At 41.9% G+C, this 10,860-nt stretch overlaps 1 long non-coding RNA gene across 2 annotated transcripts; it reads right to left on the bottom strand.

The window, feature by feature from the left end:
* Positions 1 to 1,432: 1,432 nt before the first annotated feature.
* On the bottom strand, positions 1,433 to 8,651 carry Gm39128. 2 transcript variants are annotated; one of them, XR_870129.3, is made up of 3 exons: positions 8,518 to 8,651; positions 1,908 to 2,691; positions 1,433 to 1,550 (listed from the first exon to the last, which is right to left on the bottom strand). It is a non-coding gene; the product is annotated as a predicted gene, 39128 (long non-coding RNA). The 2 variants fall into 2 exon arrangements; XR_870130.2 differs by having other exon boundaries at positions 1,531 to 1,553.
* Between the last annotated feature and the right edge of the window lie 2,209 nt (positions 8,652 to 10,860).

The following is a 10,860-nucleotide window of genomic DNA, read 5'->3' as shown; positions in this document are numbered from 1 at the left end:
GCGGGGAAGGCCATTCTGCAAAGGTGACAGAGGATACGAAGCGGCAACAGTGTGGCAGGTGAGTTCCCCCTACACTCTGGCCATTAGTACCAAAACAGACCGCTCTGCAACAGGACAACATTCTTTTGCTTTATAAAAGGCATGTGAAAGGCAATCAGGTTTTTCGTGAGCAGTTAATAGGACAAAGCTACAAAGCTTTGACATGAGTTTACTGCAGCATCCGAGTGGATCTTATTAGTGAAATGGACGTCCCTCTGCAGGAATGGTTGCAGACCCTGAAAATGTGGCTGCCAGAACACAGAAGAAAAAAGATAAACGTAAACAAAACTCTCACAAATACAGTCTGGATATCTAAAGCAAATAGTCCCCATCTGGGTGTTTTCTTGTGCAGTGACAGACACAAACCAGGTTGAAGGCAATCTTTCTGCTCTAACCCTTAAGCCGAGAACAGATGCAATTGCCTTTCTAGATACAAAAGAATAAGAAATAAGCTAGTGTTTGGAGCAGGCATCGATACTTGGTTGGGTCATAAATCATAATTAAGTAGAAATGGGGGCCCATTCTCAGGTTTTGACTGCAGTTTTCCGTTGTAATAGGATGTGATGGTGGAGACCTGGCAAATGTCTCATTATTTTGCTCTGTCTGTATGGAGACCAGTTTCACTCCAAAACGGCCCATCGTTTGTTTGTGCAATTTAGGAACTGTCTTGCTGGTGCTGTGGAATAAAGAAACACCCACTGGCCTGTAAAAGCATGCAAATTAAATGTCTATGTCTTGTACTGAGAAAGCATTTAGGGGTGACAGCAGCAGACCTAAGAAGCTGAGCAGATGAAGGGTGATGACTCCCCTCTTCCTGGGGATAATTTGAGTGAATGACAGGTCACACTAATTGTTCTTTTAAAATGTTCTGTGAGTGCAAGATGTTAGCAGCCATCACGACTGTCTCAAGAGTTTCTGAATTGGCGATTTATATCTGCATTTTAAACTATTAAAACATAATTAAAAATTTTAAGTATGTGAAGAGATTTTAAAAAATTAGATTTTCACAATCCTGAACGGAAAGTGTTCACTTCTAGCTTGCAAAGTGATTTTCTCTTAAATCTCTTGACGATTATGACAATGTGCAACAGCAGGGGGCAGTGGTGCTTCACCGCTTCAAATCTGCTCTTGAGTTCCACAGGAAGTTATTTCAACATTTCCTTGCAAATCAAACCGTAATTATAAGCTAATGTCCTATCCCGCCACCAACCTCAAAGGTCATCAGAGTATGTTTTATAAATGAAAGAAATTGTTAGCTCTAATTACATGTAAAATGAGTCTTATATGCTCAGAGATGCTTGTTTCTTTGGGTTTTTAGATTTCATCTTTATAGACTGAATGAGTTAGCACACACAATATATAAAAAAAGACAAGGTAGCTTTCCAAGTTCCATGTGATACATTGCGTTTTAACTCGGCGATGTTTATGTGCGGTCTCCATGATGTAGAGCACTCGCAATCCAGGTCCCGTGGGCTTGGGACCTTCTAGGTTGCCTAGCGCGACGATGAAAGCTGCTTAAAATAAGAGGTAAATTTAGGGTTTTCTTTCAGGGAGGGGTAAGTTCAATAGGTACACAAATGAGAAATATTGGCCTGGGCACTCTATGATCTCCTGAATAGGAGTTACAGATTCAGCACAGCTAAATGGAACACCCAGGATGGGGACGCTGTGGGGACGGTACCCTGGGAGTACGTGTTATCACATCCCGACCTAGCAAATGACTTGGGAGATTTCCTCGTTGAACTTTAGCAGCTGTTTGTCTGTCCTGGACTGCTAAGCTGAGCTTTGTCTCAATCTCAGGGGAAGTTTTCATAGAGACTTCCACCCACGTGCAGTGGTGTTGACTGCAGTCCCCAATCTGTATTTACCTGATACCTGCTTCTGTAGCTCCTACCCAGCTTCTGCAGCTGGTCCTGCTGAATCCGATTCAAGTAGGGCTAGCACTGGCAATAAAGCAGAGTTCTCCAAACATGCCATCCATTTGAAGATATTTGCTCAGCCTCCGCCTGTTGATCACAGTCTCCAGTGTCACCCCTTTCACCTAAGGGCATCTCCTGGAAACGACTTGACATCTCTCAACTGAAGAGTGGATAAAGAAAATGTGGTACATCTACACAACGGGCACTGTGCCCATTAACCTCCAAGGACTTCATACTGTCCCGAATTACAGTGTGGTGACATAGAGCTGTGCATGTCTGAAGGAATGACTTTACTCTCTGAACAGTCTGCTGAATTCAGATTCTCTCGAAAGTGTGGCTGCCTTCTAACAGTGGATACTGAACAGCAAAGTCCCTGTCTATCACCACAAATCCTGCCACTTTCCTACATAGGTCTGTTGTCTCATTTCATACATCAGAGTAGGGTTGACACAGTCCTCATCCCACCACTCCTATTCCACACAGGGCTTGACAAGCTGTTCCTCTTCCCGGCCAGGGCCTATGCATCTTCCAGCGTTCAGCTCTGGAGACCTCTCATCAGCTCCATTTTACTCGGCTCAGACCAGCATCTAGGACAGGCTCTCGGTGAATTGTTGCAGGTCACACATCATCTGTCTAAGGGACTGAGGATCGATGTGTTGTGAATATTGGTAGCCCCAAGCAATACATCTAACCTGGAAGGTGGTCCCACTGCATTCTATAGCAATTGGTTGAACTGTAGAGAAATAAAGAACAGATATTAATGTGCTTACTGGCCTGAACTTTTAGTCGTTAGTAAATAAAACTGTTTGATTTGCTTCATTCATTAGCACAGTTGAAGGAGACATAGAAAGAACTGACTTTGATCCATGTCAGTATTTTGATTGATTCATTGAGGTTCAGCACGGGATATTTATCTCTTCCCTCTCTGTCTGTGCAGTTCTATAGAACACCACTGAGAAATAACAAGTGCCTTAGGGGGAAGTGCAACCAAATGCTATTCAACTCCTAGAGATTGTAGCATATATAAGACCATCAGAGCACCCTGCTCATGGCAAACATCCTGTCTCACCTTTTGATACAACTAGGGATAGCATCAGGCAGTTTCTGGCCATGGCCTTTGTGTCTCTAGTCTCATCTGTGACTTTGGACTTAACGCAGTGCTGAGCATTAGCTGCACCAAGGAGATGATTGCATGGCGGCATCAAAATTGCATAAGATTAGCGACTCACCATGCAGGGCCAAGAAGCAGGATACTCACATGGTGTGTGACAAGCATGGCTTCATTTATCAGTGGAGATAATGACCATACTGATCAGATGGGGCTTTGTGAGATTTAAGACCAAGTTGACATGTGAAAAAGTCCATTGGATATAATAAAAGTTATATACATATATATGCAGTATACTAAATAATACTATGATAATTTTCGCCATAATTACCATAGTAACTCCAACAGTGTAGGAAAGAATAATTTTAGATAAAATAACCCTTCTGATGCCTTTGGGGCTCACTGATAACCGCACCCTGTGGAATCTGTGTCAAATGAGGAGACAGAGTGGGTTTCCTAAGGTTGCAGGCAAAGTAGCAGAACTCTCTAAACTATAACAACTCCATCTCAGAGCAAGATTCTCTCGAGCCCCCAACCGTGCTCTTCACTCTATGTCAACTTAAGCTTGGTCCTGTTCAGGCTGCTTAAAAATATATAAAAGCCACTCACACAAAAGGAAAGTTTAAGAGGTGGCAGGTAGGAATTAGTCTGGAAAAACCAACAAGTATTGATGTTCAACCTACAGCATCCGGTCATGTTACTTAGCATAAAGACACCTTGTTGGCTTTCAAACCAGAGACCTTAGCTGCTGTGCTGAGTGAGAAGCGACGGTGAGGTGGGCACTGGGGCATGTCACACAAGCTGGGTGACTGTTCTCTGGGCTTGACATCATGGCATATGAGCCAAACCAGGTCAGGACATAACTGTGCACATGAGCTGTGTAAGAACTTTGGAAATCAGATCAAGTTGAAATTCAAAGAGTTGAACGGAACGGACCAAGTGAGGCACTATGGATGTTTTGAGGGGCTGCCGTGCAGGCTGTGGTTGACCCTGCTGTCCCTGTGAGCTTGTGATTGCTCCTGTAGCTGCTTCAGGCCACAGCTGCACTGAAATAGCTCTAACTGTTCTTTGTTTACTCCTAAGGGGTCAGAGCTGGCAGGTCAAGTGCGGTATCCTGGCCTAACTAGACATTTCAGGTCTGGCCAGTTTCTTTATGGTGGTAGAATAAAGTGACTGGGCGGTGACATTTCCTGGTTTTCACTGTTTGTCTTTAGCATTCCTGCTTGTTTAAGGACAATGACACTGGAGGTCCCTGGGCTGATGGTGATGGCTGTGATCATTCTATGGAAGCAGAGTCAAGAAATGTCAGTGTTCTGTAAATAATGATGTAGTTCTTCAATTAATGTGCCTGTTTTCTCTTTAACTTTACGCTCATCCAAATACTTCACTAGACAGTCAATTGTTTTATCTCTAGGCTGTGTGTGCATTTGTGTGCACGTGTGAGTATATATTTGCATGATGTTTGACTGCAAGTATATGTGTGGATACATGTGTATAAGTGTGTGTGAGTGTGTGCAGGTGTATTTGTGTTTGTATGTGTGTATGTATAGGCAGAGGTGTTTGTGTTTCTGTGTATATTTGTGTGGGTGTGAGGGTATGTGAGTATGTATAAGAATGTGCAGGTATGTGTTTGTGTGTGTGTGTGTGTGTGTGTGTGTGTGTGTGTGCAGTCTTATAGAATCTTCTGTGGTGACAAAGGCCCAGTTTATGATTTCTAACAAGATATTCTTCAGAAAAATACCTGACTAATGCTTAATTAAACAAACAAACAAACAAACAAACAAACAAAAAGCCTAAAAGAAAGGTTTTCTCATCGTTTCTCATCACTTCTCAGCCTTTTGGCTAAGATCAAGTGTATGAAGGTTTTCTCATTAACTAGGCTCAAGAAAACTCAAGCCCACTTTGACATATTAATAATTACGGATACTAAATCACATTTGCCCGCTGACAATTACACTACATGCTTTCTCCCTGATCTTTCTCACTCAAATGCTGTCAGGATTTACACTTTAGTTCTAAATGATAGATCGAAATTAGTTTTCTAAAGACATTATTAGACATTGCTTTTTAAATTTTGCTTACTAGGTATTTGGGATTTGTCACATTGTTCTCCAACTTTCACATCAAGAACTCAGGATCACTAATTCTTAAATAGAATTTGACTTTTACAACATGACAAATGAATGTAAAAATCTAACTAAAAAAAGAAACAGTGTAACTAATTGTCTTAGTTAGGGTTTTACTACTATGAACAGACACCATGACCAAAGCAAGTCTTATAAAAAAAAACAAAAACAAAAACAACATTTAATTGGGACTGGCTTACAGGTTCAGAGCTTCAGTCCATTATCATCAAGGTGGGAGCATGGCTGCATCCAGGAAGGCATGGTGCAGGCAGAGCTGAGAGTTCTACGTCTTCATCCAAAGGCTGCTACTGGAAGACTGACTTCCAGGCACCTAGGGTGAGGATCTCAAGCCCACACCCACAGTGACACACTGTTGTTGGAATCAACAAGGGCACACCTCCAAATGGTGCCACTCTCTGGTCCAAGAATAAACCATCACACTAATCATATAGTATTTGTGGTTTTGTGAAATAAAATCTAATACACCACTTGTGTGTATGTTCCTGAATACATCAGATCTTCCCGTCTATTTGTCTATTGTGCTATGCTTGCTAAGGTCTACAGTGAGTTCTCAGCAATATTCCCAAGTAGAATGCCGCACTGGAGCACGCTGGCCCTTTAATGTCTTGTCTTGGAACCGACATCACACGGTCTGTTATTGACTAGATGCTTTGCTAAGCACTACTGTTGTGTAATTGCCACACAGTCCCACACAGTGGGGATTATAGCCATCATGGGTATAGGCTTTGAGAATGAGAATCTAGATGTAAAAACATTAGTTGAGAGGGGCCAGTGCTAGACTTTTACCCTGGCAGGGGCCAGCAGGCACTGGACTTTCACCCTGGAGCCGCAGTTCTGTAATGTTACTGTGGACGTGGGGACAACATTAAAATGTAAAACTCAAAGGGTTTTTTCTACCATGGAGAAAATAGGAGACAGCCTACAGACAACAATATTACCTATTGTATGGTTTTATTCAAAATACTATTATTTGGTGAATGCTATAGGGACAGGGAATTTAGTTATACTAAGTATCTGGGTGTATCATTCTGCACACTGGGGCACTTTGCCTTGTGTATTCCAACTAACTTCACTGTTAGGGACATGGTTTAGGGTGCTGATGCTCTTTGAATGCGAAAGATGTCCACAGCCTCACATGTCTAAATACCTGATTCCACTGGTGATGTTGTTTTGTAAGATTGTAGAGTCTTTAGAACATGGAGCCTAGCTGATTGAACTGGGACCATCAGAACGAGTATCCAGGGTCATAGCCCTCTTCCTCGCCAGAGCAACCTAAGATGGGACCTAAGGCAGGTCATGGCCACCACATATACAACGTTCTAGTCTCTAAACAGCCACAGAGGAAGTAATGATTCCTCGTCGGCTTACGATCCAGAGTGTTGGGGATGGCTGCAGCCTATCTTCCTAAAGAAATCAGATTTAGTTCGTGTTAAAGAGTAACAAAAGGAAACTGGGATTCAGTTAGATACTAAAGAGTTACAAAGTTGGAGTTGTGAATACAGCTAAGGGATGTCTAGCCATTTGGCATGGACTACTGAAAAATCTGTGAGCATGCTACTTTGGGACTAGATGGAAATTTTTGTTTCAGTAATTTCTAAGGTGGCTGGTGAAATCTGATAAGACACAGCAGGGCCTGGAGTGTTTCTGTGGCGTACCAGTCCTTAAGTCTGGTGTGTAGAATAATGGCTTTGGGGAAAACTCAGACTTTAGTTCCAAAATTTTGAGACCTGAAGTTTTGTATTGTTTTTGTTTTTGTGTTTTCTTACCTTTGCTGGCCGTCTAAATGACTCCGTTTAAGAACTACTACCTAAACACCAGTTTGCCAATACAGTCAAGATGTTATGTGACTAAATATAAAAATGTAAGACTATCAGGACTAGAGAGACAGCTCGGCAGGTAAGAGTATGTTCTGTTCTTACAGAGGACCCAAGCACTTATGGCAGGCAGCTCACAACAACCTGTCAATCTAGGTCAAGATATCCTGATGTGTTCTTCTGAGTGGCCTCCCTCAGCTCCTGCACACGCACACACTCACACAGACACAAACACATAAACACAGATAAATAAATCTTAAAGAATATGCAGTGATATGATTGACAGTATACACTGCAGAGGACAATGTGGTCAAGATCCCAGAAAAAAATAAAATAAAATAAAAACCAAAGAGATGGAACAGGGATGTTAGAGTTCAGCTCCCACGTTGTCTTGCTGATTCCTGATGTTCCTGGAGTCGCCGTGGCTCAGGGGGAGCTCGGGTTCAGCAAATATAATTTATCTGCTCTTTAGTCCCACATTCCTTACAGTATCACATGTGGATTGGTGCAGTGTAAACAATTTAAATAGTGCTGTATATTCTACACCTGTTAGAATTTACGTCTTTCTGGAATCCTGATTCCATTATCAGAAATGGAAATTACCTTGAATGAATGTGACTTGCTTTTGATAAATTTCACCGAAAACTGGCCACCAGAAATCTTAAAGTATAAGCTAATTTATGGGTTCTTAATTGCTCACAAACTCACAGAAAGGAAGATGAGAGTGTACTGTGGGAAGCTTACCATGGTATCCCCTTCTCTCCCCCTTACAGGTGACAGGATGGAGCTGGTTCTATTCTGGCCCATCTCAGCTTAATCCCTCGCTGTTCCAAGAAGTGTAAAATGCAATTAAATGCACTTCTGAAACCTTCCCCAGAGTGCTGCTGACAATATTGCCTGCATTAAGCAGGCAGAGCACGGTTGACAACGTGGACACGTGTCTAGAACTGGTAGTGTCACGAAGCTTCTGAAAACTGGTTTGTAAATTAAAGCATTCCATCCGCAGCTGTTGGAATAAGCCCTGGGTTATTATAAGAGAGCACAGCTTGAATAAACACGGAAGTTTTGATGGGGGCAGGGTTCCGGGCTTGACGGTTTCGTGAGGGCTGGCTGTGGGTTTTATTGTAACCAGAATGATTCAGTGACATCTTTAGCACTAGGAGAGTTTAAACTTGGGTTCCCTATAGTGTAGTCAGGGGCTTCTCGCCCTGCCTATGTATTAGTCATTTTCTAGGTAAGAGGCACACACACACACACACACACACACACACACACACTACTTCAGTTGAAGAATACTGTTCTCTATCCTGACCACAGGACCATTTGCTTCTCTATCAGGGAAAGCGTAAAAAGGACAGTGACATCAAGCTAAACAAGATGTTAAGTTCTTGAATCCACTTGATCCATTTGGTGACAAAATCAGGCCATCTAGTCTCCGGCTACTACTATGTACCTCTTGAGTTGAAGAGGGGATCCAGTGTATTTCCTACCTACAGTGTCTTTGAAGATACACTGAGTGTGAACTCCACGTGGTAAAGCACGAGAGGTGGACATTTCTTCATCAAATTTCCCTAAATTCAGAAGAAGGTTGGCATGGTTGATCTTACGAGCATCTCGTTTCTCTTTTCTTCAGTTTCTTGCAATGAGACTCCATATTCCCAGGCACTCCTCTCTGTTTCTGTAAGATGGTATCAGGAAGTCTCCAGAGATTTTTCTGAGGTCAGAGAGGGAAAGAAAACTCAGGGGATGCTCAGTGGGAGAAGTGCTTTTACACTGGCAGGCCGGGGAGTCAGGGCACAGCTCAAATCTGTATTATTTAAAGTGATTCAACATCTTTCCTTTCAGCAGACCCCTTTGTATGTTAGGCAGCATGGTTTATAAAGTTCAGTGATTGCTAATTCTTTTAGAGATCAAATGCCATTTGATAGCATTATATATAGAAATGCAGCAACCCTGTGACTGACTCAGTGGCTAGCACCCTCGGACTTCTGAGGGTGAGACGTGGTGTGGAGTGAGCAGGAGAGGCAGAAACACGGATTCACAGGAACTGAGTAGTTGCTGCACTTTTCAGTTGTGACATGCACCAGTCTGGGGGCCCTGGAACATCAGAAGGATGTAAGAAGCCTTCAAAGAAGACATTTTCAGAACGGGTTTGTGAGTATGTACTAAGGAAACAGAAATAACAAAGGTGGGGCTGTCATTCAAAGCAAAGATGCTTGGAATAGGATTGGGCTCCGGGATGGTAGAGTTGTCACTGTAAAAGGCCAGACAGAGGATGTTCATTTGGGGAGCCATATTGTCCCTGTTGGCACTATTTAACTCTGTTAAAAAGAAACAGAATCAGCCACAGATGAAACACAAGTGAATAGTCATGGCTGTGTTCCAGCAAGGCGTTCTTTATAAAAGCAAGTGGAAGTACCAGATTTGGCTAGTGAAGGCAGAGTTGGTGACCACTAAACAGAATGCTGTGTGAGACCTGCTGGTTTTTCACAAGTTAGGATTTGGGGGGATATCAATGTCTGTACTATCAACCAGGTAACACCAATGTGTAAGTCAGCAGAGATGGATCCTGTCCTCAGTGAAACCAAGAATCAATTGGTTCTCTGGAAAGAGAAACAGACCAGACAAACTCTGAGCTCCATTAACCAAAGAGAAAAGAGAAAGCAGACAAATTAGTAAAATTCTAAGTGAAAGGAGAGAGATTACCACACATAATAATAAAATTCAGAAAACTGTTAGGACTTAACTTTCAAAACCTGTATCCCTCAAAATTGGTAACTTAAAAAAGGGGTGGGGTGTGGATTCTTAGAGTTTTTCAACACACCCAAATTAACCAAAGACTAAGTGAATAACTCAAAGAAATCTATAACCAACAAAACTGAAGAAAAAAACAAAACACCTCCTAACTAAAATATTCCCAGGGCTAGATGGATTCACAGGAGAATCTGCCAGAATTAACATCAATACCATTCAAATATTCCATCAGACAGACAATGAATGAAGGTTCCTAAGTCAGATAGAAACAAAACAAGGGAGAAAAAGCAAAGAGCTAATGAACATTGGTTTAAAATTTTCATAAAATACTGGCCAACCATATAAAAGGCATGCCATAAAGAACATTCATCAAACTTACAAAAACCGATATATCTATCACAAAATAGATTGAAAGATATAAACTGCATGATCGTCTCATTGTATACAGATGCATGCACACATATACATGCATGCATATAACAACACACTACACACACACACACACACACCTGTAAAACAAACCTAACCATGTTGATAAAAGGCCTCTACACTGACAATATTAAAACACTGAAGGAAGGAAAGAGATCAAGGACGACACTAGATGGTGGAAAAATTCACACATACTCCAGGATTAAAATAGTTGGGATTATAAAAATGTCCATGCTACCATAAGCAATACACAGAGTCACTTAATCCTAGTTAAGATACCAGTATCATCCTTCAAACACAAAGTATAAGCAACTCAAAGGTGTATACAGAGACCTAAGAGACCAAGAGTTGAAACAATCCTGAACAAAAAGAATGCTGTGGGAGCTATGACCCCAGCTGGCTCTAAGAGCCATAATAATAAGACCAGCATGGTGCTGGCATACCAGCATACTGATGGACTAGAACTGATGGCCCAGAAAGGAATCTACACAACAATGGTTACCTAATTTTCCATACAGATGTCAAGAATATGCAGTGGAGAAGATAACCTTCAGCAAATAAGGCTAGGAAAATTGTATCTCAACCTGCAGAAGATGAAACTAGGTCCTTCTCCTTTACCATCCCCTAAAGAACTCCACATCATCAGGGCC

Source organism: Mus musculus, chromosome 8 (assembly GCF_000001635.26).
Source record: "Mus musculus strain C57BL/6J chromosome 8, GRCm38.p6 C57BL/6J".
Classification (NCBI taxonomy): domain Eukaryota; kingdom Metazoa; phylum Chordata; class Mammalia; order Rodentia; family Muridae; genus Mus; species Mus musculus.
The sequence above is the reverse complement of the archived record's forward strand: the minus strand, read 5'-3'. Positions and strand labels throughout refer to the sequence as shown.